Raw genomic sequence first — 24,229 nt, forward strand, 5'->3', positions numbered from 1 at the left:
TAATAATTTTTTTAAAGTTTGAAGCAAATCAACAACTATAGCTTCAAAAATATCCTGACCCACAATAAACATTGAACAGGGTATATTTCTCCCATTTCCTAAAAAAGTTGGCCCAGGAAGGAGTATGAGAGCTGCCATAGCTCTCCCAAGGCTCATTATTCTCCATCACTCCATGGGAAATCCCAAAATAAATTTTTAAAAAAGTTGTTTAAATTTATAATGTTTTTGATTCTATAATAATTTTATAATAAAATAATTGTAAAATGTTTTTGATTTTATAATTTATAAAAATTTTTATACATGTTTATGTTTGAAATGTCTATTTCAAACTTTATGAGATATTAAAATATAAGTAATATAGTTCATCATTTTAGAAATGCCATGCTTTTCTTCTCCAGCAATTACATAATCAAAGAGTAACTGTAGTTTTTCCTAGAACATTGCTTTGTAGGCTGGGCATGGTGGTTCATGACACTTTAGGAGGCCAAGGCAGGCAGATCTCTTGAGATCAGGAGTTTGAGACTAGACTGGGCAACAGAGAAACCCTATGAGTAGTAAAAACACAAAAATCAGCTGTGCATAGTGGCGTGCACCTATAGCCCCAGCTACTCAGGAGGCTGAGGTGGGAAGATCACCTGAATCTGGGGAGGTCAAGGCTACAGTGAGCCAAGACTGTACCATTGCACTCCAGCCTGGGCAACAAAGTGAGACCCTGTGTCAAAAAAAAAAATGAAATTTAATTGAAAAAAAGAAAATTGCTTTGTACAATTAATTTTTCAATCAAAACCAAGATTTTTCAGATATAGAGAATGCAGCCCACTGGTCAGATTTGTCAGTTCAAAGAGAATAAATTCTAGTTTCCTATTTTTCTGGCCTGCTTATGGTTATCCAATAGGATATCAAAAAAGACCAAAGCCTTTGGGATCCATGTTCAGTATTCCTGAGTCTAACTCAGGATGCCAAATCAGGAGACAAGCACATTCTCATCAATTTTCAATCATTCGAGACCAATTTTGCTTATAATTATCCAGTTCTTTTAGACCACCTTTCTCCTGAAGCCAGCCTTATGGCTATTCTCTTCACTTTAGCATAAGCCCCCAAGAAGGTGAACAAAATGAGGAAACGATTGGTTAAAGTTGGCATTTGAAATTCTGAAACATGTCCACCATTCCCTTCACCCATGCCCGCCCCTCTTAGAAGTAGTACTTTCAGATTATTTAAGAGTCGATGCTTCTATGTGGATTTTGTCATCTGTCCTTTATAACAGTTAGTGCGTTTAATTTGACTCTATTTTCAGCATATATTGACCTATGCTAATTATCTGTTAAAATAAATTCCACTCTTAGAGTTAATAAAGTGTGTGTGTCATGGAAGACCCATTGAAGTAAGAAGCTGAGGAGCCCTTATGGTAAAGTGGGACAAGAAATAATAAGACATAATAATTTTCCCATGCAAATCAACAACCGTAGCTTCAAAAATATCTTGACCCACAACAAGTATTGGACAGGCCATGTTTCTCTCACTCCCTAAAAAATTGGCTCGGGAAGGAGTATGAGAGCTCCCATAGCTCTCCCAAGGCTCATTATTCTCCATCACTCCACAGGAACAGCCTGTCAGAGAAGAGTGAAAGACCATTTGTCAACCTCTCTTCAACTCCCTGATTCTAGCCAAACTTCATCAATCTCAAGTGAGGAGCCAGAGAGAAATCAAACCCCATATATCCAGCATCATTGTCTACTGGAGTCAAAAATCACAATTCCACTACCCACCCCAACACCATTGGCCCTGTTTCTCCCAATTGCTTTTTATTGTGTTTTTTAAAAAATCCTCTTTCCCCATCCCTGCAACACCGAGAAGGAGGAATTATAGTAGATAAATATGAAGCATGGAGATCCTTTAAAAATATTTTTAATAATAAATGAGAAAATGAAAAGGAGAGGGTTGGGAAGGAAGGAGGGAATTCAAATGCAAGGGAATTGTGCAGTTTCGCTTTTAAAGATGTTAACACTCATTTATACATCTGCAAGACACTCCCCTTAAAGAAAAGTTCTGTGAGTGTGGGTCTGGTTGCATGAATAAGGATAAAATTACTTTTTTAGACGATGTTTCCCACATATCATTCAGAGACCCCTGAAGTTAGGTATCCCTCTTGTAGATGTCCTTGAGATGCTGCTGGACCTGGGAAAGAGGAAACTGGGATACGGGTCTATGCCAAAAGGTGCTTCTAGTTATAGGACAGAGAGGAAAGGGGCAGAGGGAGAAAAACCCGAGGTCTGAGAATCTGGATTGCAGAAGACTACCGAGGTCGTGGGAGAAGGGAGAGAAAACAAGGATGAAAAGCGAAAGGGGAAGAGGCATGAAATGTTGTCAAATGTCAAAAGGCATTTGGAGAGAAGTTGGGAATTGCATTAAGAAAACCACTGCAAATCTCGTTTCAGACCATTTAGAGATATGCCCCCTGGGAACTGCGAGCTCAGGCTGTTTAGCATCAAACAAATGGATCCACTCCATCCCTACCCTAATTAAATAAATCATTCAGTAATTCCACTGGGTTAAAAAACCAAAATATTAAAAACCTTCAGGGCCTACTCTTGCCAAATATGTCAGGGATCGTGTGTGTGTGTGTGTGTGTGTGTGTGTGTGTGTGTGTGTGTGTGTTCTGAGACACCACTACTGTTAAATAGGCAGAGCTAAGACTTAGGGGACTGGCAGATTATTGCAAAAAGGGCACGGGGCAGAGGGACTATGTTGTGAGCCTGGGAAAGAAGTTTGTGTGGGGACTGTGGGCAGTGAACGCGTTGGGAACAATATGGAAAACTGGGAGCTGCCTTGGAATCTACAGGGCCGGGTAAGAGAATGTCCGAAAGAAAAATGAGCAGGTGCGGGATGTGTGCAGAGTCGGAGAAGAGTCCAGGGCGCCCGGAGTGGCTCCAGGAACGACGGACACCCCTCAAGGCTTTTGGGGGCAGTGGGTACTAATAGAACCCAGTGTCCGGGGTGCGCCGGGGAGGCTGCAAGCACGGTGGGAGTGGGGCGCTGGAGGGTGAGGACGCGGGAGTGAGGAAGCAAAGCCTGGGCCGGGCAGGGGCCTCCCAGCTGGGCCTGGAGGCAGCAGGGGAACAAGGGCTAGGAGAGGGCATGGCGGCAGCGCGGCGGGAAGCGAGGGGCATCTGGACACTCACCCCGTTGGCCGCGGCCATCTGCCCCACGATCTCGATGGCCGTCCTGCTAAAGTACCTGCCGTCGCTGCCCACCACCGTGGTGCAGCCCCGACGGTCACGCAGGTCAATGGACGATAGCACGCTCTGGATGAATTTGGGCAGGTAGTTGCGCTGGCCCTCGAAGAGGCCGGTAGGTCGCCGCAGAAACCCGCCGCCGGCCCGCCGCGAGTCCTCGTAGGGCACGGTGGGCACTGTCAGCACCGGGATGGGGCTCCCCTCCGTGGTGCCTCCTGGCCGGTCCTGCTGTGGCTCCCGGGGCCGGAGGGAATCTGCAGCCTGCCGGGGGCCTCCACCAGCCTGGCCGCGTGCCGGGACTCCGCCTCGCGCCCGGGCCCCCTCTCCGGCAGGTCGGCACCCTGCGCCCTGCGCCCGCCCGCCTGGGGACCGCCCGCCCCTCCTCTCCACATGGCCGCTCGCTGACTCCCTCGGCGGAGATTGCTTCTGCCTTCCTGTAAAGTTTTCTCCCGCCCACCTTCTCCGCTGCCAGACCGCCCGAGGTGTCCTCAGTTTCTCCCCAAGTTGGACTCACTTTCGGGGTGTCCCAAAAGCCTGATTCCAGGGCCTGCTAGCCCGACCCCGGTGACGCCTGCACCCGCGCCTGGCCCCAGCCTTCACGCGCGATCGCCGCCCTCCGCGGCAACCCTCCGCCAGAAAACAGCCGGCAGGCGGCGAGACTTTGGGCAGAGTCCGGGCTCCTCTCCGGCGCCAGGCCCGTCTCCCTGTCTCCCTGGGAGTGCGCAGCCTACACGCACCAGTTTCTCTTTAGAACAAGCATGGGGAGGGATTTGGGAGGGGGCTGAAACCTTTTGCCATCAGCGAACAGCCTCAGCCAAAAATAACCCTGGAAAGGCGAGCTAAGGATGGTTATCTCCTGCCAGCGCTGAAATCGGAGGCTTGGTGCTGCGTGTGGGGTGTGTGTGTGTGTGTATGTGTGTGTGTACCCTCCCACCCCGACCATTTGTTGAAGGGAATCACCACTGTCAGACTTCAATCCAACAGGACCCACTCGAGCCATCCACACTTTCCCCAGCCTCCTCCAAAACAGCACACTTTCCGGTATGGACAATTCTTTTTTTTTTTTTTTTTCACTTGTTTGTTTGTTTTGGTGGTTGCAACAGCAGCAACACAGACGACACATATTTCCCTATTCTTCTCGCCCTTCTCACCCTCCCTACCCAGCTCCTGCCTTAGAAACAGGCTTGGCCTACACTGTATCTGTCCACACTGCCTGAACTCTTCCCTGAATTCATCGTTTTCAATAGGAGGGAGCTAAATCCCTTATTAATGACCTACCAGGAGTGAATGAATAAAGCCAAGTTAAAGGGGAACTGGGTACCACATACTGTGCTAGGTTCCTTTGCATGTATCCTTTCATTCTGCTGGAGCTAAAGATGTTCTGCCTCCTCTCCATAAAACGCACCCAAACTCCAAAACCAGGAAATTCTCCATAGAAAATAGGAGTGAAGAGAGAAAAGACTAACAGGATAAACCCCAAAGCAGGAAGAAAGTTTTGTCTCCCATTTTGCTCAAGGAATTTTTGGACCCACCAAGGCTACTGTCCTGAAAGATCCTGCTGCTTCTCCTTCCCCAAATATTGTCCACTTCCTGAGAGTAAGGCTGACTTGCCACAGGCTTATAAAGTGTTTGGTCACAGTAAGACAACTGTGAGTAATAACACACATTGTATACTGTTTTGCAATTGATAAAAGGCTTTGCATCTGTTTTTTCTTTGGAGGCTGAAGAAAAGAAGAATGGTATTCACGCAGTTCCCATTTTACAGATGAAAACAAGAGGACTTTTTCTGTGAAGTCAGGAAAGTGGTTACAGTGGTACTTTCCGCCTGTCCAAATTATGTATTGCCCCTCCCCTTTCTATTAATAACATTGAAGTGTGATGGGACAACCACTGAAGCTGTCAGTTGAAACCTGCTGGGACTTTTTAGCCATTCTCTTCAACATAAAGAATGGCTGTTTTTGGAGGGGGTGAGAGGAATGGGGAAATGTTGTCAAAGAGTACAATGTTTTAGTTGAGACAGGAAGAATACATTTTGTTGAGATCTACAGCACAGCATGGTGACTGTAGTTTACAATGAAGTATTGTGTATTTCAAAATTGCTAAGACAATAAATTTCAAATGTTCTCACCACAAAAAAGATAGGTTTTGAGGTGATGAATCTATTGATTCTCTGGATTTAATTATTCCACAATGTATACATATATCATAACATCACATTATACCTCCGTAAATACATACAATTTTAATTTGTCAATTAACATTTTTTAAAAGAATAGTGTGGCCAGTTGGGGAGGTAGTTTTTTTTTTTTTTTTTTTTCCTCTAGTCTCTACTCAGTCTCCAAGATCCCATTCCCCATAAAGTTCCTGTCACCCAGGTGGAGTGCAGTGGCACAATCATGGCTCACTGCACCCTCTCCCTCTTGGGCTCAAGCGATCCTCCCGCCTACAGGTACATGCCACCACGCCCAGCTAATTTTTGTAGTTTTTGTAGACATGGGGTTTCACCATGTTGCCTAGGCTGGTCTCGAACTCCTCAGCTCAATCAATCTGCCCACTTTAGCCTCCCACAGTGCTGGGATTACAGGTGGGAGCCACCAAGCCCAACCCATAAAGTTCCTAACTTTTTATCTCCCTGGGAGTGCACAGCCTACACACACCAGTTTCTCTTTAGAACATACTTAAGAGTCTTGGCTTAGCATCCAACAGACAGAACTTTAACACTTCTACGGATCTGTGCACCTGTCTATGGTGTGGGGTTTTTAAGATCTCTTTCTAATGACACTTTATTTTGCAAAGCAGGACAGTTTCATTCCCAGAAGAGCAGGTATGGTAAATCCTTTGTTCCAGTAACGAAGACAATGATCCAAACCCTAAGCCTCAGAGAAGCCCAGAAACGCTCCAGGCCTCCATTTCTCTGCTCCTAGCACCTGCCTCTCTCTTGACATCAACATCATTCTCCCCTCTCACAGCCCAGCTCCTTCCACAGACCCAGGGATTAGGCACCAGCACCTCAGACTAGATTTTAGAGAATTACCATTCAAGAGGCAATCCTCTTCCCTTGGTTCCAATTTCAAGGTTCTCAAAGACTGGAACAGGGCTAGTTTGAGGCAATGTGCCCCATCGCATAGCCAGAAAGAACCTTACAGTGAAAAGGAAAACAATTCTTCCAAAGTAAGGGGGTGCTGATCCCAGAGGGAGGACAGATGGGCAACCAAACAGTAACCGGGCCACCGCATGCTTCACACTCACTGATCAAGGATTTCTAAAACCACTTTTCTTTTCTCTGAATTTACATAGGACTTTGTATCACTCATAAAGGAATGTCTTATAGGCTAATAACACCTTTCTATTCATGCTTATACTTAACATTTAGGCTAGGATAATTTCCTAACCTCAGTGTCCTCACTATAAGATGGGAATTATTATAATCCCTACCTCATAAATTGTTGGGAGGATTAAAATACTTAGTAAAGTGCCTGACTAATAGAAAGGCATTCAATAAATGTTAGCTATTCATGGTGTCATCATCATTATATTTACCATTATTACTAATCTCCTGTATTGCAAGAATTACAGTTCATATTTTTGTAGACCATCACTGTAGCTAAAGGGTCTTTGGGCCATAGGTGATATTCCATAAAGGTTGGTTAAATTGATCTGTGGTTTTTGACTATGGAAACTCAGAACTCCCTCAAAATGTACAAAACAGATTTACCTGCTAAATAAATCTCTTCGAAGCTGACCCCAGGTTTAATTGAATTAATTCCAATGAATTTGTCACAATGATGGAGAAAGGAAACTTAGAGGGCCCCACAGTTGTTTGCTGGTAAAATGAGAAGTTTGGATTAGATCAATGTTTCCCAAAATATTTTCCTCAGAATGTTAGTGCCCCTCGAATCCTGCACAAAGCAAGAGTTTCATGACCAAGTAGCTTTTAAAACTCCTGTACACTCTACTCCCATTCTTCACAATGCACACTTTCATATTAAAAGTTCTGAGAGGTCCTCAACAGAAGACATCACTTAACTTTTTTTTTTTTTTTTTAAGACAGATTCTCACTCTGTCACCCAGGCTGGAGTACAGTGGCCACCACTCCTGGCCTAAAATTTTTTTAACCTGGTGCTTCCCAATCTAAACTCACAGGGACCAGTTTTCTTAATGAAAGAGAATCAGACTAGCTTGTAACCATAGCTGGTGACACTCCCCTGCCCCATTCCTTGTATGTCCTCAGTGGACTAGGTCAGGAATAAATAAATTTTCCTGATTCTCAAGGGCTGGTCACTCCTTTGCACTGAGCTCAAAGCTTCTCTGTAGCATGGGTCACAATGAATGGTAGCCCTGATAGCCTAGAGTAGCCTTTCAGCCTTCTCTGAGCCTCTAAAGACTGAGGATCCTTGGCATGAAATGGAGCAAATGATATACCCTTGCTTCCCCTGGGGACTCTCTTGCTGTCAAAAAGGAATCAGCCATCATCTCCATCTAGAGAATATACTATCTGACTCAGCTTGACCAGCCTGTCCCAAAATGAGAATCTGGGTAAAATAAGCATTGAAACACTTCATTCCTTGTAGATTCACAAAACATATTAGCATATTAAAGACTATGAAGTTCTGCAGAAAAAAAAAAACCTATTTAACTTTAATCCAACATTGCCAAGTTTTATTTGACCATGGAAGATTTTTCCAAAACACTTACAAACAGATCAAGGACATTAATCTTTCATGAAACACTAGATCCCCAGGGTCCTCTCCAGCTACATCATTCTGTGATTTTCTTTTTTATTTATGATGCATTAAAAGATTAATCTCTATCAGACTTCCATTTAGAAATTCACCAGAATGTGCAAAGGCAGCAGGTAAAATTGCTGAAGGGTATTATAAAAATACCCTCCAGTGATTTTTGAAACTTAAACTGAAATATTTATATAACTATATATTTCAGTTTGTATATTATATATATATGTATATACACACATATATATGTGTGTATATACACACATATATATGTGTGTATATACACACATATATATGTGTGTATATATATTGGTGTATGTATATCTATATCTATGTATATATGGCATTATATCCATTTTACAGATGCAGAAACTGAGCTTTAGAGGGGGTGAGCAATTGGTCCAAAGCCACACAGCACACAGGTAGTCATTGATAAAGGTAAAAACAAGAGTTGAAGCCTGAGGTGTAAGGACACAGAGACAAGTACACAAATGTTTACAAGTTACACATATGACACGTGCCTTTAACATGAATTTCTTGAACATTCATTTAGAGGCCTTACAATGAAGACATCAGAGTGGCAGCAAGTTCTGTTGGAATCAGGGGAGCGTGTCCTTCTATAATCCCCTGGCTAACAGGAAAGCACACTGATTTGGCCCATGGTAGTTATACACTCCCATTGAGTCAGGGGCCACTTCTATGCACACAGGAGGTGCTAAAAATATGCTGTTGACTCATTGCCTCTAAGAGCAGAAGAAATGCCAAAAGTATAGGACAAGAGGCAGAAAAGCACACGGAAAAATATCGTAGGGCAGTCCTCTGAGGAAGTGTTAGATCCCTTTGAAATCTGTCCAAACACTTTCTTGTGCTGGGGAAAGTCAATTCCATATTTCAAGCAACCCCACATGTCATACGAGTATCTTGTACGTGTTTGTGTACTCGTGTCTGTGAACTTACATCTCAGACTTCAACTTCTCGCTCCCCACCCTTATCAATGACTGCTTGCATGGCCTTGGGCAAGTTGTTTCCCTCTTCAAAGCTCAGTTTCTGCATCTATAAAATGGACATAATGCTACCTACCTCATGGGGTTAGTGATCACATTTAAGGAGCTAATATGTGGAAATTGCTTACACACTACCTATCACATAATAAGGGTTTAATAAGTGTTTGATGTAATTGTTTTGATTATTACTACTATTACTAAAATAATAATTACTACAATAATAATGATTCTTATTCTCTATATTAGTATTATCTTTGAAAATGGGCATGGATTATGTCTATGTAACACTTTTGGCACAATATCTAGCATTATATCACACACAAATTAGAGAATTCATGTTATTAAGGATGAAAAAATATTTTTACTGACCCTTAAATTCTTCGTAAGTAACTGCAAAAGAAGCCATTATCCCAACACATGAAATAAAAAAAAAAAAATCAGTTCCTCTGGAGTTTGTTTTTGGAGGTAGCCACAGGATACCTAATTTTTTTTTTTCTTTTCAGAGAGACCGAGGGGCTCACTAGGTTGACCAGGCTGGTCTTGAACTCCTGGTCTCAAGCCATCCTCCCACCTCAGCCTCCCAAAGTGCTGGGATTACATGCATGAGCCACCACATCCAGCCTACCTAAAATATTGAATGCTGTTAATAAATCTCCTGAGGCCAGCATAAGAAGGTGATGGGCAAAACTAATGCAGGTATGTTTTTCTGGCTTTTTCATGTATTGGGCCAAACTTTGAAAAGCACTTACTATTAATGGCTAACTTGCAAAATTTGTGATTTATTAAAAGCGGATTTTAATTGTTTTACCTAAAAATAATAGGCCTCTGATCTGTCAAAGATGAAGATTTAATTTCTAGGTGTTCCCCACAATACCTAGAAACATCAGTGGAATCGAGTATTAAACACTTTAGAACTATTCTCATCAAAGTTCTTTAATATATAATACAGCAAAAGAAAAGTTTCTTTTCTAAAGGCTTCTCTATACTTTTTTTAATAGTTGAATTTCATTTCTGAAGGCTCCTAAAAAGAATAGAATTTAGATCTTTATTAAAGAGGAAATATATTTTCCATGTTTAATTTAAATTACATTCCATCAGTCATTTGCAATCTTAGCCTACACGGAATTTCTTTTTTTGGTAGTTTTTATGTTTGGGCTTTAGGAGGGGATTCCCAATAATCTCTATATAAATATTTCTAATCTCTATAGAAATATTTTAACATTTCAATGTAAATTAGTTTTTTAAAGCTATTTTATCCATAAAAATAATAAATTTGCATGGCTGAGGGTGAAATAATGTGTTACCAGGACCCCTCAGTTTTGGGGGTTGTGAGTAGATCCCATCTTCATGTTCCTCCAGCCCAGCCCAAGCCTGGCTCAGGGCCTCCTCCCCCATTTGCCAGGAACCACCATCCCCAGGGATTCTATGTGCCCTGCCTGACCAGTGTTCTCCATCAGAGTTTACCAATCTTTTGTTCATTCCCTCAGAGCACAGCTAAGCAAGAGTACACTAATTTGAAAATTAACTCAAGCAAATAGAGGAACAATATCCCCAACACATTGCATTTTAACATAGGGTTTCCTGGACACACTGTTTCAACCCAAGAGTTGGGCTAATAGTAGGAGTTCCATCTGCTAAAATACGGCTGTCAGCTTCAGAGGGAAATTCATGAACGTCTTCGTAGTTTGTTTTTACGTTTCACTTGGCACTGTTTCTAAAATTTCCTCTGAAGCCAAAAAATAAGTTATTTCCCAGCACACTGGGCACTTTTCATTTATCATTGGATTGATTTTTGTAACTTGCAGTAGGAGCTGAAATCGACCAGGGGGTTCTTATCCAACAGACAGCAGCAAAACTCTTTGTGTATCTGCGTTCCTTTCAACAAGCGTGACTTCCTCAATGGCATCATTCGTGAGCGTAACACAGAGCTCAGCAATAACGTTTCTTCACTAACCCTACCAGGTATCCAACATAGGATGTTACTTCCTTTCACTGTTTTCCGACTCCTGGCAGATATTAATCATTGGGATTTGGGAACAAGGAAATAGAATTTCTGAGAATGCTTGGGAATTCCCAAATTCATATGATTTTCATAACACTTCACTTACAAGTTTTTGAAAAATAATAAGTGACTATAATAACAAGCAAATAGTCGTTTTTTTCTGTAACAGGATTATATGAAAAGTTTTAGTAGTCTTCTGTTTTTAAAAGATATGATAACAAATGATGATTTCTTATTATTAGGAGCCAACATATTGTAACAAGATTATAAAATCCAATAGCATTAATAGAGAAAACATTAAAAAGAAATGAATATTATCACAAAATAAATGCTAAAGAAAAGTCCTTTAAAGATTGAAAGGTAACACCACAAATACTTAATGCTTTAATCGTTGTTTACATGACATTGTTAAACAAGGCATCAATCATCCCCTCCAATACCATTTAAATAACATAACATTCTGATCTCCTGGCAAGATGAATAGCACTAGAAAGAAGCAACTGTCAAAATCGCCGATTTAAGGGCATATTTTGTTTCTAAAACTTGGCATTTCTTAGAAAACCTCTCATAGGATTTGTAAAACATATACTATGCTATGAACACATTAATATTTATTTGCAGAAATGGTTCACTGTTAGCAGTGGACAAGGCCATGAACACACACTTGTAACACAGCAACAGATACAAGAAAGTCTGACTGAGGCTCCTTTACTGCTCCTGTCCTGTTCACCTTAACTTTCATCTCCACATGTCAGTGCTTCCTCATCTTGCTTGACTTGAAGTCAGTGCATTTCTTCAAGTCAGTAAGTTCTCTATACTGACTATTAAGCTGTAATTTTCACAGGAAAATTAGAATGTTCCTTCCCATTTTCCTAATTTCTCAACTGATTTTTCTCAGAATTCAGAATCCATAAATATTGAAATGCCAGGAGAGAATTTCCAAATGGAAATGCTGTTCCCTTAGTCCATTTTCAGAAGAAACCGTAGGATAGTGTTATCCTTCTCTTCTCCAATTTTTTTTTTCCTGTAAACTTATGGTTATCACCTCTTTAAGTGAGTAGCTCATAATTTTGCCTCCCCTGCAAATGGTCCCAAAACAGTGAAGTGGGTCCTCTTTAGCTGTGTCTTTAGTACATAATCCTGCATTTCTGACCATATGCAGGGAGTGTGACCCAGGGAAGGATCCCTGACTCAATGGGATTTCTCTTGCTGTCTCTAGAATTTGAACACTGGAACCCAGACGTACAGAGGCTGGGAGCCATCGTGGTGTGCTATATTGATGACGGCAGCAGTGGGTGGTGTGGGGGCAGTTAATTGACAGCTACCTGTTGCTGACATCCCAGGAACTGCCTGAACCTCCTCTTTCCCAGTCATAAGATATCTAAGATTCTGCAGTATTCTTCATTAAATCCTAGCATGGTTTAAGCTAGCCAGAATTAGGTTCTGTTGCTTTCAATCAACAGAACCTTAGCTAATACGTTGTTATTTCCTGGTCTTTGTTCCTTTAATTTTCCAGGAAAAGAAGGGAAAATGGCTTATTGGTTTTAAAAAGAGACAAGGGACAACATACCATTTATGCAAAATTTAGAAGCACTCAAAGGAAACTCTGGAAAGTTCCTGAGACATACCTAGGTAGGATCAGCATAAAACTTGAACAGTGTATCTAGATCATGGTTGCCATGGTTGCCTTGACACAATGAACATCTGTATCAAGATCATATTTTCTTGGTGGGACAGAGAGAAGCACAAGGCGGGACTCACATTTACAGTAATCCTTGTTTTCCAGGGACCATACAACCCAGTTTGTCCAGAGCTGTTCATCTTAAGTTTGTTATCCCACCATAATTATAAATAGAACCTCCTTTTTCTCTCAAGAATATCCCACTTTGGATGATAATTTCTGTGACTACCCATTAAGAATATTTAATAACTATAGAAAACTGCTTCTCTATATTTTTTGTATGTTTGAAACATTTTATAACAAAAATATCTTTAAAGTTATCACCTACACAGAATATAGCTGCCAAATGCTCCTACTCTGCTATTCTAACCATGAATCCCTCTGGGGCCCCTTCCTCCTACGGCGCTTGTGAGGATGAAATAAAATAAGCTCTATGAAGTGCCCAACAGTGACCAACACTGAATAAAATACAGCCACCATAGGTGGCCTTCCCTTATGTTCACCAAACTCCTGATAAGTTATTCGGTGATATTTTAATCTTAATATTTTATGTAGATTATACATTCATCTGATTCAAAATGCAAAAGGTACAAAAGCGTATACAGTTAAAAGTTTCCCAACCCACTACCATTTATCTCCCTGGAGGCAACTGTTTCCAGATTTTTGAATATCCTTAAAGAATATCATATGTATGGAAAAGAAAGATTATATATTTATATGCATCTGTGTATGCATTTTCCTATGAGAGGCTCACAAAGTCTCCTTGAAGAGATATCATTATTACAAATACCCCTCAATCTACAATAGGGTTATATTCCAATAAACTTATGAAAATATTGTAAGCTGAAAATGCATTTAATACACTTAACCTACTAAACATCATAGCTTAGCTCGGCCTACCTTAAACACTCACATTAACCTACAGTTAGGCAAAATCATCTAACAGAAAGCCCATTTTATAATAAAGTGGGCTTTGAATATCTCATGTAATATAATGAATACTGTACTGAAAGTGGAAAACAGAATGGTTGTATGAGTACTCAAAGTACAGCTTCTGCTGAATGTGTATTGCTTTCAAACTATCTTAAAGTTGAAAAATCATAAGTCAAAATATTCTAAGTCAGGGATTGTTTGTACTTCTACTTTACATGATGAAATTGAGCCTTGAAAAGATTAAGTGACTCGCCCAAGGTCACACTGGCAGTTAAATAGTGAAACTTGGATCCAAATTGTTCAGTCACTACATGTATTGTCTTGAAATTTGAAAAAGTGGAAGAGGAATTAAACTACTAAATTGAAGGACTATTTTAGGCATAGAAGCAGCAGATGCCTTCATGTCCAAGTGATTGTGAAAAGCCCACTTGCCCCAAAATATGTCTCCTGGTCATATGAAATTCCACCATTTCAGATTTTTACCTGGGGATTTAGAGTAATCTGCTGTTTTCCTAGAGCTCCCCTAAAATAGAAATAGAAAATTTTGGAAGGCTAAATATATGCTAACATTGGAAAACTCATTTTCTCCCCTTCGTAAGGCAAGGTACTGAAGGAGGGGGCCCTACGGGCTGTGCAGGGACATCCTGGAGGCATGGGGAGAAGAAACTGAAAGGCAAGTTTGTATGGAACAAAGAATACCGATCTCAGGATTCTCCCTTGAACCTGCCCTAACTTTGTTCAAATAGACTTAGCCACTGACCTGCTGTCAAAAGACCACAGCCAATCTGACTTGTTTTCAATATAATGATGAATATTGATTTGGTCCCTTCATCCAACATTCTCAGCTGGATCTTTTTTGACCAAGGATATACATTACTAGGTGAGTACAGGCAGTTAATTCTTCCACACGGGACTTCGGAGTTTCTGAGTTAACCAGAATCACCCACCTTAACATCTGCCAGTTTATACCCCAAGTCCTGACCAGTGCCCCCTACCTGCTATGCCTCATGTTTTCAATAGAGCATAAAATCAGAAATGAAAGATGAAACATCATAGCCAATATCACAGAAATACAAAGGATCCTAAGAAACTGCTAGGTATAATTACACACTAACTAATTGGATCATCTCGAAGAAATGGATAAATTCCCAGACACATAAAACCTACCAAGATTGACTCATGAAGAAATTTAAAAATCTGAACAGACTAATAGCAAGCAAGGAGGTTGAATCAGTAAGAAAATGTCTCCTATCAATGAAAAACCCAAAACCAGATGGCTTCCCAGATTAATTCTACCAAATATTTTAAGAAGAACTAATACCAGTCCTTCTCAAACTCTTCCAAAAAGCTGAAGTGGAGGGAATACTTCCAAACTCATCTTACAGGGCCAGCATTACCCTGATTCCAAAGCCAGAGAAGAACACTACAAGAAAGGAAAATGACAGGCCAATATCCTTGATCTACATAGATGCAAAAATCCTCAACAAAATCCTAGCAAACCAAATTCAATAGCACATTGAAAGAATCATTCACCAGGATCATGTCATGGTTCAACATAAGCAAATCAATACATATAATATACCATATTAGAAAAATAAAGGATAGAAACTATATGGCCATCACAATAGATATAGAAAAAGCTTTTGACAAAATTCGAAACCCTTTCATGGTGAAAAAAAAAACACCCAACAGATCACGTATTGAGGGACTGTATCCCAACAAAATAAAGGCCATATATGACAAACCCATAGCTAACACCATGATCAATGGTGAAAAGGTGAAACTTTTCCTCTACCATCAGGAACAAGACAAGGATGCCCACAGACACCACTTCTCAGGGTAATTAGGCAAAAGAAAGAAATAAAAGGCATCTTAATAGGAAAGGAAGAAGTGAAACTGTCTCTACTGACGGCATGATCTTGTTATATATAGAAAACCCTACAAACTTCACTAAAGAAAGGTTAGAACTCAACACAAAGAAGGGAACAATAGACACTGGGGGACTCCAAAGGTGGGAGGGAAGGATGGTGGGAGCAAGGGTTGAAAAACTACCTATCGATTACTATGCTCACTGCTTGGGTGGTGGGATCATTAGAAGCCCAAACCTCAGCACCATGCAATATATCTGTTTAAGAAACCTGTACATCTACGCTCCTGACTCTAAAATGAAACATGCAATATTTAAAAAACAAAAACAAATAAATAAAATTTGAAAACTGTTAGAACTGAACTGATAGGTGATATCAGTAAAGTTGTAGGATACAAAATCAACATATAGAGCCTTGAACACAGCAACATCCAGCTGTCTGACACGAAAGTCTCAGGGGCAAGAAAACCTCTATATGAACTCAGAAACAATGAGCTAAGTTGTGTTTATGTCTGAAAGGATGTTAAGAACTTCATTCATGTTACATCAGAGCCAACAGAAAGAACCAACAGGAAACCTGTACCCAACAAACAGAAATGACAAGATGAAGGGAAAGCAGAGGTAAGGGCTTACCTTAGAAAGGGCAAGTGATTAGCTCAATATACAATACAATGTTTGCTCCTGACCCAAAAATTTGTACAATAATTTGGATATTACTTGCACAACCAGAAAAATCAGCCACTCATTAGGAAAATGCGTTTCTGTAGAAGTCTTAGGACTCAGCTATCTATAATAACATGAAAAGACAATATTTTCATCCAAAATGAGTATTTTTGTTTGTCTTGGCTTGTTATTCTAACGTCAACAGCCTCTAAATAAACTGTTGAAGTACATGATATAACCACCTCTTTCTCCATCTTTCCCATTGCTCCCATAGGGTTTCAGTTGTGCAATTTCACCATTAGCAAAGCTTTTTGCTGAAATCTGGCTTTTCAAAGGGAGAGTATCCAGAAACAGAAGATGCTGATCTGGGAGGCTCTTCCTAATAGAACTGCTGCTTCAGTTTAACTTGAAAAAGCCCACACCCAGTTCCTAATGACAAACATCTGAACACCGGGTTCAGATGTTTGAACACCTGAGCAAGACCATGCTATGCCTCCTGCTCGCTCTGTTCTATAAGCAACCCACAGATTGCTCCCTGTGAAGAGGAGCCTGCCAGGGGAGCAGCATTCCACCAGACCATGATTTAGCAAGATATTTCCGTATCATTCCCCCAACCAGCTGGAAGTCCTCCACTGCTCTTGTGTAAAAATCTAACTCATCTCGCTGAATTTCCTGATTTAAAAGTCTAATTCATTTCACCAAAAGTGTGACAGAAGGAAACCAAGTACACCATCTCTCTCTTACCAAACCAAAGCTATTGCATGTGCATTCTGGGGGGAAAACATGGTCCAAATATGTTATGGAGGGGGTGCCAGCCCAGTGTCATCCTCTTACTATTGCCATAGGATCTTGGCTGATGGCATCAGAGGAAAAACAAGTTTATCGATTACTTTCAACCATTAAGCTCACTCCTCCATGAAAAATAAGTCACAAGTCCAATGTCTCTTATTAAAATAAGCACTGCAAAATATAAAGGAGTCACAGTTTTAAAATGGGACACACGTTCTCTAAGCAGTGAACCATGTTAGAGGTGCACTGTTTACATTGTATAACGTCCCCTGGAGCCAGGGTTAGGAAGCGCATCTGTTCTTTGGTGTTCTGGGATGAAGGAGAAAGGAAAATGTGCTGCCAGAAGTGCGTGGGAAGGAGCCCATGAGATAAAGGAAGTAAATCCATTTGCTGATTGCAATAATAATGGTAATACACGAAGCTATACATACATACATACATACATGCAAATTTTCACATTTTTTTAAAAAAAGAACTTAAGGCTTCCACTCATCTAATCAGCCCTTATGAACTCTCCTGATTAGCTGCAAGGAAAATCTTCCTTTCTCCTCTTTCTTGCACCATCCTGGGCTCCCTTTTGACTTGTTTTTTTTTTTTTAACTTATAAACGATCAGCTCATATTCTGAAGTTTGTAGTCCCCTCCCGCCCCCTCTCTCTCTATACGGCTCATTTACATTGGCAGCTGTCGTGCTGCTGGGCATCCTCAAACCCACAAGTTTCCCTTTAATGTTTGAGCAGACAAACATCATCATGCACTAGGCATCACTGTGCCACTCAAAATGCTTTTTTGTTTTTTTTTATTGCATCTGAGAGAAATCTCAAGGTTGCAAACCTGGAGTCAGAATTGTCTCCATGTGTCTCAGTGGGAAGAGTATCGTGTGAAGGAACAAGTTGATTCTACTAATCAAAAGGAATTTTTTTGATATCAGGTCATCCTCCGAATGAATTTATATTACCGAGTGGAGGGTCACATGAAGAAAATGGTCAAACAGCACCACCTAGAGCAAGAGCTGAGAAGTGCAGTGGAGCCGGGCTGTGTCAGGAAAGAGAAGCAAGCTGGGGCCTGGCTCAGCGCTCTCCCCTCTGCTCCTGTCTGCACGGAAAGATTAGGATGACAGTGGCAGGGAGCCTGTGCACCTAGTATGCATCACTTGAAGGGAACACACAGATTCCAGTAAACAGTTGGAAGGAAATGTTAATACCAGGCTCTGCTAAACAATATGAAATGACTCCTAGATGAGACAAGCAACTTTCATCAAAGTTCCCTGATACCTGAAAAGACAGCCCAGGGGATCCTGCACTACATGTGGTGTATGTAAATTAAGCGGGTTTTTTTCCCCTTTGTAATCAAGGCTCATACACAAACAAAATCACACTTTAGAAACGGCCTATTTCAACTTGTAACTAGCTTGCTTTCAGGGGCTCCAGGTCAAAAAGAAATAGAGCACAAAGACGCTTTCTCCTTAGGGATCATACACAAATTCACTCTGTCCGTTTCTTTCCCACATGGAGCAACAAAGCCGTCAGACCTCTCCATCCACACATCGGGTCCTTCCTGATTAAAGTGAGATAAATCACAGCCCTCTCTCTCCAGATGGCAGGCGACAAGAGGGGGATGCTTGCCTCAAGAAGTCCTCCCCATCCCTCTGCATTCATGCAAGCCCGAGCGGAGAGATGCAAGAAATTACGGATGCATTTTAATTCCCCAGACACTGCAATTAAAAATGGAAATTTTTTGGCCACGCCTGTTGGCTCACGCCTGTAATCCCAGCACTTTCAGAGGCCGAGGTCAGCGGATCACCTGGGGTCAGGAGTTCGAGACCAGCCTGGCCAACATGGTGAAACCCTGTCTCTACTAAAAATACAAAAATTAGCTAGGAATGGTGGTGGGCGCCTGTAGTCCCAGCTACTCGGGAGGATGAGGCAGGAGAATCACTTGAACCCGGGAGGCAAAGTTTGCAGTGAGCCAAGATCGCACCACTGCACTCCACTCTGGGTGACAAAGGAAGACTTCATCTCAAAAAATGTTTTTAAAAAATGGAAGTGTTGTTCTTTCATTTGTAAATGTGTTTTGGTAAAAGAGGGGCAGTTTAAGCAACCCTTTCTATTGTCTACATTGTTAAAATTCATCCGACATGGACTCTTGACTCCGTTTTGCCTGGGCAGACCCAATTCAAGCATTTACAACAGCTATAACCTCCTCAAATCAAAAAGAGGAATCAGCATTATTGCTAAGTTCAAATAAGGTCTTGTTTTATTTCATTTTTATTTTTGAATGCAGCCATTCCTCCATGTGCTGTCATCAGGTAAGATTGTCAGTCCTGATTAGGTAAAGGTATTATTACAAAATGCAATTCTTAAAAATTCAGTGTCTAACTACACTTTTAATAAGCCTTTCCCCCTCCCCTATGTATTCTCCCTTAGACACCCCTTCTCAAATTTAAAATCACAGAAACTAAAATATGATGCCTAAAGAGAGCCTAGCGACTGCCCAGTCCTCTAATTTGATGAGTGGGAGTACTGAAGCCCAGAGGAGGTCAAGTAATTTGTTCCCAATGTCTTAGAGAAGAAGAAAATGACCAGCTGGGAAATCCCACTCATGTCAAGGCAGAGGCACAGGGCCACAGACTGTGGTTGAATTGTGCCACACTCCTACATCCTTCTTTAGGAATCACAGAACATTCCTGTGTTGAGTCGGAGTCACTGACTTCCTTTTCAGGCTGATTGAGTTCTGTCCTTACAGGCTGCGACAAGAAGTTTTGGTATTATGCTACACCAAGACCATTTATCTAGTTCAAGAAATGCACAGTCCTTAGAGCCCAGCAACTTTCCCCATGTCCAGTAAATGTAGCTTCTCCATTAGAAGCTGTCAGAATGGAGCCTTCTGGCTCATCTTGATTTTGATTTGTGCAAGAATGAATGGTTGTGCTAAGACAGCTTTCCTAGCTGATAGAGAGCGAAACATTTTTCTCATCATCTATAAAAAAATTAAATTAGAACTTTTTTCTCATAATCTGTGAAAAAATATTAAATTAAATCTGGCTCGTCTTGATTTTGATTTGTGCAAGAATGAATGGTTGTGCTAAGACAGCTTTCCTAGCTGATAGTGAGCAAAACTTTTTTCTCATAATCTATAAAAAATATTAAATTAGAAGCATAGAGTTTATTTCATGACTTTTATCTTCCTGCAATTTTCTTGTGGGCATAAATGATTTGTTTTTATCCTGCCTGCCCCCCAATCCCTTTTCCAAGAGACTAAAAGAGTATCTAGTGCAAAGTGGAGACTCAAATATTTTTTAATAAACAGTGATCCCAGCCACCCAGTGCATGTTGCCAAATGCCAACCCAATAAATAATCAAACACATCATCTCATTCAGCCAATCAAAATCAAGTGCTACCAATTTTTTTAAGTTTTCATAGCCCTTGGGCATCTGCTTTCTCAGCATTTCCCAAACTTGAGTCATTCTCATCCTGCCTTCCTAATTTTGATCTGTCAATTACCTCTACTATTATTTATTTCATATATTTTTAAATAGACCCACTTTTGAAACTTAAATACACGCCTTTTAAAAGGAAGCTTTCTTACTACTATACATCAAAAGCCATTATTACTTGTTCTAAGTACTCATAACAAGATGGTCACAACTATTAAAATTTACTAATGTGCATCCACATACTCTCTAAATTCATGGAGCATCTGCACACACTTTAAGAAACAATTCTGCATTACTCACTCAATTTTCTTGACATCCTTCTGAGGCAGGACAAACCTTGGGCCCAAAGAATTGAGGTAGGAGTCCAAGCAAGTTGCCAGCCACATAAAGGCAAACCTTGGCTCGGAAGTCAGGACTACCAGCCCCTAGGTTATGGTTCATGCTCTTTCCTCTGCTCTCCAGAACCTCCTATCTCCAAGTGTAGTTAGCAGCCCAGATGCAGCAGCATCCTCTAGAGACTTGTTAAAAATGCAGAAGCTCAGGCTCCACCCCAGGCCTATGCAGACTGAATCTGCATTTTAACAAGGTCCAGGTAATTCACGTGCACATTAAGTTTGAAAAGGCCTGGTCTAGATCAGCGGTTCTCTAACTTAGCAGCACATTAGAACCATCTGTAGAGACTTTACAAATACCAGTGCCTGGGCTTCACCTCCCAGAGAATCTGACTTAAGTGTCTGGGGTTTGCCCTGAGTCTAGGTATTTTTAAAAACTCCTCAGCTTATACAAAGCTGGCAGGGCCGGGCACAGTGGCTCATGCATATAATCCCAGCAGTTTGTGAGGCCAAAGTGGGCAGATTGCTTGAGTCCAGGAGTTTGAGATTAGCCTGGGCTAAAACCCCATCCCTACAAAAAAAAAAAAATACAAAAAGTAGTTGGGCATGGTGGTGGCACATACCTGTAGTCCCGGCTACTCAGGAGGCTGAGTCCTCACTTCAACCCAGGAGGTCACGGTCTGGTCAACAGAGCAAGACCCTGTATCAAAACAAACAAACAAGCAAACAAAAAATGCTAGCAGCTTACCAGCTAGGGAGGCCTGTAGAGCCAAGTTTTCCAAATGGGGCTACATTAGTTGTTCCAGAACTTTAGCTGCATCAAAACCACCTGGATGGCTTGTTCAGCTACAGAGGGTCTGGCCATGCCCCTAGAGTTTCCAGCTGAGGGTCTGGAATGAGGCCCGATGATTTGCATTTCTAACAATCTCCAGGTGATGCTGATGCTGTGGGTCCAGGGACCACATTTTGAGAATCTATGCTAAATGAATCGGAGAAGACCAAAGCTCAAACTTATTCCAAGAACTTTTCAAGGCCCACCTGCAAGTTGTAGTGGAAGTAAGCATCTAAGGGTGCAAAAAAGTTTCACTGCAGACAAAGGCCTTTTACCTGAGCTCTCAAATGTTCACATTTCTCTTATCAACCTAAATAACAAACAGAGAGAGGCTCTCCACAAGAAAAAGATATTCGTTTGGAAACAGAGCCTTGCAATAGAAACAGGCAAGCCAGAGTAAACTATATGCATATTCACGGAGGTAAAGGAAGACAAAAGAAAAAATGAGGAAGATTATATGATCATTTGGAAACGATTATCCTTGGCTACAAAGATCAATAACAAAGGTGATTGCAGGCACAGGTTGGACAGGCAGTTGTTGGGCAAATATCCTTCAGAAGCATTGTTGTGTGCAAAGTTGCAATGGGCTTTGTGCAAGATTGTGTTTTTTGCAGTCTTCTGTGATAAGTTTTTGTTATCAGGCATACAAGCCCAAGAATCCTTTATTGCATGGCCTTCCCTGGCTCTATTTGTCAGGGTTTTGGTTAGGGGAGGGGTATTTTTAACACTCTCAATGTAAAAAATGCCATAAGGTAGGTACCCCAATTGCTTGTTTCGTCTTCATAAAATAACTTTTCCACCCGAACAAAGTCTACACATAAATTGTAAAAATACCCTGGCATGCAGTCCCTGGAAAAGTCTGAAGTCATTCTCGGGGTTCCCACCCAGGTGGGCAAGCGTAGCCACCACAGATAATCACAAAGTAGGGGTCCCCGCTGGGGTTCAGCGGCAGGCAGTGGCCCTGGTTCTGATATTTGGCTGAAAACACAGCTCCTCTTTGTCACCCTCAGGACATTTCAGCTATTTCCTAGATAATAATCTCACTTCACCCTGCACAAAACAGGCACATGATCATGTCACTCTGACCTGGTTTGAGTCCAAGGAGAATTTTGTTTTTAAAATAATTTAGGTTAGTAGTTAAAATATGAACTTTGGGCCAGGAGTGGTGGCCCATGCCTATAATCCCAGCACTTCGTGAGGCCAAAGTGGGCAGATTGCTTGAGTCCAGGAGTATGAGACTAGCCTGGGCTAAAACCACATACCTACAAAAAAAAAAAAATACAAAAAGTAGTTGGGCATGGTGGTGGCACATACCTGTAGTCCCGGCTACTCAGGAGGCTGAGTCCTCGCTTGAACCCAGGAGGTCACGGTCTGGTCAACAGAGCAAGACCCTGTATCAAAACGAAGAAACAAACAAACAAAAAATGCTAGCAGCTTACCAGCTAGGGAGGCCTGTAGAGGCAAGTTTTCCAAATGGGGCTACATTAGTTGTTCCAAAACTTTAGCTGCATCGAAACCACCTGGATGGCTTTTTCAGCTACAGAGGGTCTGGCCATGCCCCTAGAGTTTCCAGCTGAGGGTCTGGAATGAGGCCCGATGATTTGCATTTCTAACAATCTCCAGGTGATGCTGATGCTGTGGGTCCAGGGACCACATTTTGAGAATCTATGCTAAATGAATCGGAGAAGACCAAAGCTCAAACTTATTCCAAGAACTTTTCAAGGCCCACCTGCAAGTTGTAGTGGAAGTAAGCATCTAAGGGTGCAAAAAAGTTTCACTGTAGACAAAGGCCTTTTACCTGAGCTCTCAAATGTTCACATTTCTCTTATCAACCTAAATAACAAACAGAGAGAGGCTCTCCACAAGAAAAAGATATTCGTTTGGAAACAGAGCATTGCAATAGAAACAGGCAAGCCAGAGTAAACTATATGCATATTCACGGAGGTAAAGGAAGACAAAAGAAAAAATGAGGAAGATTATATGATCATTTGGAAATGACTATCCTTGGCTACAAAGATCAATAACAAAGGTGATGCCAGGCACAGGTTGGACAGGCAGTTGTTGGGCAAATATCCTTCAAAAGCATTGTTGTGTGCAAAGTTGCAATGGGCTTTGTGCAAGATTGTGTTTTTTGCAGTCTTCTGTGATAAGTTTTTGTTATCAGGCATACAAGCCCAAGAATCCATTATTGCGTGGCCTCTCCTGGCTCTATATGTCAGGGTTTTCGTTAGGGTAGGGCTATTTTTAACACTCTCAATGTAAAAAATGTCATAAGGTAGGTACCCCAATGATTTGTTTGGTCTTCATAAAGTAACTTTTCATAAAATCTCTGTAAACGTGGAAATATCTACACCGCTATCTCTGTAAATGTGTAAAAATTTACAACGCTATCTGTATAAACATGGAACTATTTACACCGCCGTCTCTATAAACATGGAAATATCTACACCGTTATCTGTATAAACATGGAAATATCTACATCGCTATCTGTATAAACAGGGAAATATCTCCACCGCTATCTGTATAAACATGGAAATATCTACACCGCTTTCTGTATAAAGATGGAAATATCTACACCGCTATCTATATAAACATAGAAATATATACAATGCTATCAGCGTAAACATGGAAATATCTACACAGCTATCTGTGTAAACTTGGAAATATCTACACAGCTATCTGTGTCAAAATGGAAATATCTACACAGCAATCTGTGCAAAG

This window comes from Pan paniscus, chromosome 5, assembly GCF_029289425.2.
Source record: "Pan paniscus chromosome 5, NHGRI_mPanPan1-v2.0_pri, whole genome shotgun sequence".
In the NCBI taxonomy this organism is placed as follows: Eukaryota; Metazoa; Chordata; class Mammalia; order Primates; family Hominidae; genus Pan; species Pan paniscus.